This window comes from Gavialis gangeticus, unplaced genomic scaffold (assembly GCF_001723915.1).
Source record: "Gavialis gangeticus isolate Ggan-Ray unplaced genomic scaffold, GavGan_comp1, whole genome shotgun sequence".
Lineage (NCBI taxonomy): Eukaryota > Metazoa > Chordata > Crocodylia > Gavialidae > Gavialis > Gavialis gangeticus.
Window position 1 is genome coordinate 15,510,793 of NW_017729034.1, and position 5,535 is coordinate 15,516,327.

The window sequence follows — 5,535 nt, forward strand, 5'->3', positions numbered from 1 at the left end:
TGCGCTTTGTCCAACTTTGCCGCTGCCCGGCGGCGGGGTGAGCGGGAGCGGCCCCGGGAGGCTGCCCGGGGTCTTGCAGGGGGAGCCCGTCCTCAGCGGGAGCCCGAGCCAGGTACCAGTGCGGCGGGAAGCGGGTCCTCGCCTGTCAGACGCCCGGGGCGAGCGGGGCGGGCAGCGCGGCGCCCCTGGAAGCCGGGGCCGGGCTTGGCTGCGGCAGGGATGGTGCAGGGGCAAGCACTTCTTTCTTCCCCCCACCGCCTATCTCTCTCTCGGAGCTTGGCTTTCTGCTGCCTGCAGCTCTGCCCCTGCCGCCTGGGCTTTGCCGGGGTAGGGAGCGCTCTGGGGAGCGGGTCCCTGCTGGGTGGGATGGGGTGTGACCCCTGGTGGGTGCCTGCCCTGTCCTGCTCTCCATACATCGGTGCCTGCCAGGTGGCGGAGGGAGGCAGGAGATAACCTTATGCTGCTTGCTGCGGATGGTCCATGGAAAACTGGGTGTGAATGGGTTGGGGTGGGGGGTGTGATGGGTAGCATTACTTTTGCACTTGGTGACCCCTGCCCACCCCAGGGATGATCTGACTCGAACCGTTGTCTCTGCCCCTGCACCCGTCCACCGTGGCTGGGAGGAGTGGGGATCCAGACCGCCTTCCTTGGCTCATGGGCACCAGGGAGGGAAGAGGCTAAGGGGAAGACCGTCTCCGGAGGGATCTATAGTAATAGTAGTGGCTCATGATTGGGAGGGGGGAGCTCCTGGAAACAGTGAACTGGATTACTCAAGCAGAAGGCAGTGGCTGTGGGGACTGGCCCCCAGCAGCACATCTGATGCTACTTTGCTGGGTGCTGCCTTGTCCCCTTGCCCCCCTGGGCGATTGTTGCCTCAGCTGGGTCAAAAGCGGGCACCTTCCTTCTCGCTTCCCTGGGACCTCTGCTGGAACCGCAGACCCAGAGCAGTCTGGCTCACTGCAGCTCTTCTGCCCCTTCCCTCCTCCCCCTGCCTATGACCACCCTTTCTGGGTAGATCCCTGTTGTCTGTTCTCTAGGGCTTTGTCCAGCCCCAGCGTTAAATGTCTCAAACACGGTGGCTGCCGTTGGGAACTGTTCCACTCGCTAATTGATCCTTGCTCTTTCCTGACCTCCAGTCTTACGTGATCCTTTTGGCTCAGCATTCATCTGGTGGATTTAACCCCCTTGTACCATCCTAAGTAATCCCTCTCCTGCCAAGTACTGGCAGGCGGTGATGCCCCTTCCCCCACCCTGCGCGCTCACACTGTTAGCTGAGTTGTGCACGTTTAGTTCCTAATCTCTGCTCATAAATCAATCCCTCCCGACAGCCCCTTAATCATTTTTCTTGTTCCTCAAATTCCCTCTGGCCTGCTGACCTCTTTCTGTCACGGAGGCACCCAGAACGGTCTCTGTGGCCAGGTGCCCGGTACATGGAAGGATCCTCACCTCCTGGCTCCAAGCCCTGGAGCCTTACAGAGAGGGATGATTGCCTCTCATCTGAGTGCGGGAGCCAGGAAGAAAGGGACTGTTGTTTCCCTGCTTTATGCCGAGGTCCTTCTCTGTTCCCAGCAGTGGCTTTGCTGAGAGCAGCGTGGGAAGATGTGGGCCCTGTTGGCATAGAAAGAGGGTCCCTCTCTCATGGTTTTCCTAGTCTTCTCCTCAGGCCTTTGGCTGGCTTGCTTGTTAATGACATGATGTCATTGTTTTTGGGGGAAGGTGACTAGTGGCTTTAAGGAGGCAGGTGTCCCAGTGTGTCTTCCTCCCATCAGCTGCCACTGATTCCCACAGCAGAGATGCCCATTCCTGAAAGCCAGGCAGGATCATTTCCCTTGTCCCCACCCACCTTTCTCATGTATGTCCCTTACCTATCTAGGTGCACCCCTCCTGCCCTTCAGTAAGACATCAGCTGCTCCATCATGGTTTATCCAGGAGATGCATCTCCTTCCACAGCTGCTCCCATCTGAACAGTGCCCACCTTGGACATGCCACCCTCATAGGCTTCCTGAAATGCCTGTTTGGGTATAGGATGCCATGCTTGCTGCTTCTGCACAGGCTGCCTGAGTGCTTCTGGAATGGGATCTGCTCCCACCAAGACTACCCCTTCTGTACACATGCTCCTTATGCCCCTCTTCAGGCCCTTGGGGGAATTAACTCCATAGCATCCCTCCCACTCTGCCCAGTGCTGGTTTAAATTGAAAAGCACTATTAATGAGCAGTGCATTTTTGCTTCTGACTGTGATTTTTAGGGCTCACACAGCACTGTGAGGTTGGCTGTGTCATACATTCTGCATATTTTATGATGTACACATCAGCCCTAACATATACAGAGAGGGAGACACAGATCAGTAGAAGGCATTATGTGCACTCAGTATGGCTGCCTCCGTGCTGCTGGGGCAATCTGAACTTCCCCATGACTGCTGTTTTTTTGTGGGGGGAGTTTATTGTCACTGTGTTTGGATGGTGGGGCTCTGCTCAGGGAAGCGAGCCTGCAGCTGATACTGGGGACTCCACATTTACTGTCCGTCAAAGGCTTGAGATCCAGTGTGCTCAGGTCACGTGCATAACAGTTTTACAGAAAACCATCAGGGGAGAGGGGAAGGACCTCTGCAAAGTGTACTGCTCCCCAAGGATAACTCTCCAGCAGCTGGCACACTTAACTCTGTCCTGTCCGTATTTATTTCTTTTCCCTGCTTGCCTGCCCCCCATCTTTCTCCTTCAGCTCCCTCTCTGCCTGTGTGAGGATCATGTTCCCATTGTACATTATACTGTTTTAAAAGGAGGAAAAACTCTTGCTGTACAGTATTTGGTTGGGCAGCTTTATCTCCTCTTATGGCAGTGAAATGAAGAACAGCGCATTTTCTTAGCTGCCAGGCCCACAGATGCAGCAAGGACTTTTTTCCCAGCCCTCTTAGCCTCACCATTAATCAGGGTTCTGCATGTTGGCACCTTTGTCAAACTCGGTGCCTTCCCTTTCACTCTGTGGCAACTGGGCAATCTCGTGGACCTCCATTAGTGCACAGGTATCACTGGAACTTAGCAAGCAATTCTGTTGATGATGCACAAGGAGGGACGAACTCCAGTTCTTTCCTGTGGAGTTGCGCTGGCTCTTGCAAAGCTCCTGGAAACAAGGAGCAGGGGAATCCTACTTTAGCTGTTGGAGCAGCTGCTCTGACTACAGATATGCCTGGGGAGTGGGTCTGCTGAATGAGAAGGTGCCATTTTTATGCACTCGCTTGCTAGATTTGAATCACACTCTTCTTTGTGTTTAAGAAAAGAGATGAAACACGCCAGTGCTTGCTTCCCAGAGGCACACATACAGTGTTTACAAGAAATATCTCAGTGCCTTCAGGAATATTTTTTTACATGCACTGGCAATACATGAGCTGTTAAAGAAGTGTGGACTTAGCAGAAGCCCCAGTGGGGTGTTTGTAGAAAAAACCCCCTCACCTCTCAAAAATCAACTGGGAAGGATCTGAGCTGATGAAGAAGCCCCCTGCCCTCTTACCAAGGACACACTGCCTGAGAGGCACTTGGAGAGGCCAAGTCCTGAGGCAGGTAGCAGCCTTGAGGTCCAGCCTCTTCCAGTCACCGGTTTTAAATGTCCAAGGCTCTGGAAGCCCCTGTGCATTCTGACAGTCAAAGCTGGCTTGCCAAGGGGATTGGGATTGAATATGATGTACTGATCACTCCTTCAGACACGCACAGTGGATGAGGAGGATGAAGAAGCTGGCCAGGGAAGAGGGGAGGCTGCCTGATGTTCAGGGAGCACTCGATGCTGAAGGCTGCACACTGGCAGGTGAAACATGAATCTTTCAGCTTATGGCTTGCAGTGGGATGAAAACTTCTACCTGCAAGTTTAAATACAGACACAGTTTTATTTTCCAGATAGTCTTTCCTCGCTGCCCCTCCCAAGATCATCAGGTAAAGGAGACCTTTGCAGTATGCTTGCTCTTTCAAAGTTCAGTCATTTTTCTGTTGTCTCCCAGGAAAAGCATTTCACGTGGGTGAATTGTGTTTTAACCTGAGGAGTTAGAGTGGGAGAGGAAACTCTTCATTCTTTCTCACAACCCTTGGGTTTGGAAGATGGACCTTGGGTTGCTCCTTCTCCTCCCTGTGACAGTACCCCTCTCCAGTATAGGCCTCTTACATGAGATGCATCCCTGATCAGCCCAGCTGCCTACTCCAGCTGTGCAGTGGGAGATGCAGAAGCCTGCCTGTGTGTCTATGGGGGCTTGAATTCCCCAGGAGATTTGCCTTTCTCATGGAGTTTCTGTGAGGGAGGGGAAAGAGAGGAGCACTCATTGCTTGAGATTCCCAGACACGTTTTGCAGACGGGGGGTTTGAACAAGTATCCAGACTCTCAGCTGTCCATCAGAACCGAACTTCCCAGGGGTTTGAGGACATGCTCTTCTTGGGCTAAGGTTGATCCTGGGAGCTGTGGAGTGAGATGCCTATTGTGCCAGGGGAAAGCTGTCTTAAAAACATTCTTCTCTGGCATTACAACATAGAGGAGGCAGGGATTTCTGGCGGCTGGGAGGGAGAGCTGGCTCAGGACGCCTGCCCGGGATTGAATCCCAACATGGGCCCTCCCTACTTAGCTGGCTGGTGCCTACTTGGGCTGTGTTTACACAAGGAGTTCTCCTTAACCTGGCACTAATGTACTGGCAGTGTTGGAAAGGTCTCCATGACCCTCTTTTCCCCTGTCATTCATTTCTGGCTACTCATTGCAGCTTGAAGTTGTCAGGGGGTGTTGTCCTTTGGGATACAGAAGAAGCAGCATAGTCAGTTATGCTACTCGGAGCACCCTAGGTGGAGGGGATTTCCCTGTGTGTTGGCTTTACTTTCTCTGGGGCATTGGATTTGCTTTTCACTAGGGATGGGAGGCAGGGGCTGGAGATGAATTTGCTTGCGTCCAGCACCTCAGTGCAGTGCCTAGTGGAGGTAGTTGCCCCTGCTGTGCTCAGAGCTAGGGGCTGTCTTCCCCGATGCTCTCTTAGTGCAGAAGGGGCCGTTTTCTGGCCTAACAGAGATGCTAGATTGCTCATGCTCATTGCCTTTCTTTCAAGCCTCCCTGACATGGATTTTACAAACCAGCATGACAAGTACTTGCTCCCCACAGAGAGCCGCATCAGGGTTGGGTCTGAAAGTTTTAATGTGCTTTGTTATAGCTTTTGTGCTTCCAGCACCAAAACTAGTCTGAGCTCTGGAAATGAATCATTTGTGGAAAGGGTGGCATATGTCCTCATGTGCCAGGCTGCAGAGAGCCAGGCCCAAACACTCGCAAGGGTTGTTCGTTTAGGATTATCTGTATTGGTAGGTGCCCCTTCCTTTGAGACATGGAGGTCATGAATCTGAGGTGCTGATTAGTGATAACCCATGTCTCCACAGGACGTTAAAGGAGGTTGTAGGCACTCGGCTCTCAGGCCACTGGCAGCCTCTAGCATCCGCGCATGTGTACACACACACACACACACACACACACACACACACACACACACACACACACACACACACACACACACACACACACACACA

General features: G+C 53.1%; 1 protein-coding gene across 1 annotated transcript in view; it reads left to right on the forward strand.

Annotated features, from left to right (window-relative positions):
• Nucleotides 1-6: 6 nt before the first annotated feature.
• The window catches only part of LOC109304420 (ephrin type-B receptor 5), a 155,370-nt gene continuing 149,841 nt past the window's right edge, over nt 7-5,535 (forward strand). The window contains exon 1 of the mRNA XM_019526955.1: nt 7-112. The gene's annotated coding sequence lies outside the window, so the exon portion shown is untranslated. The remainder of the gene's footprint in view (nt 113-5,535) is intronic.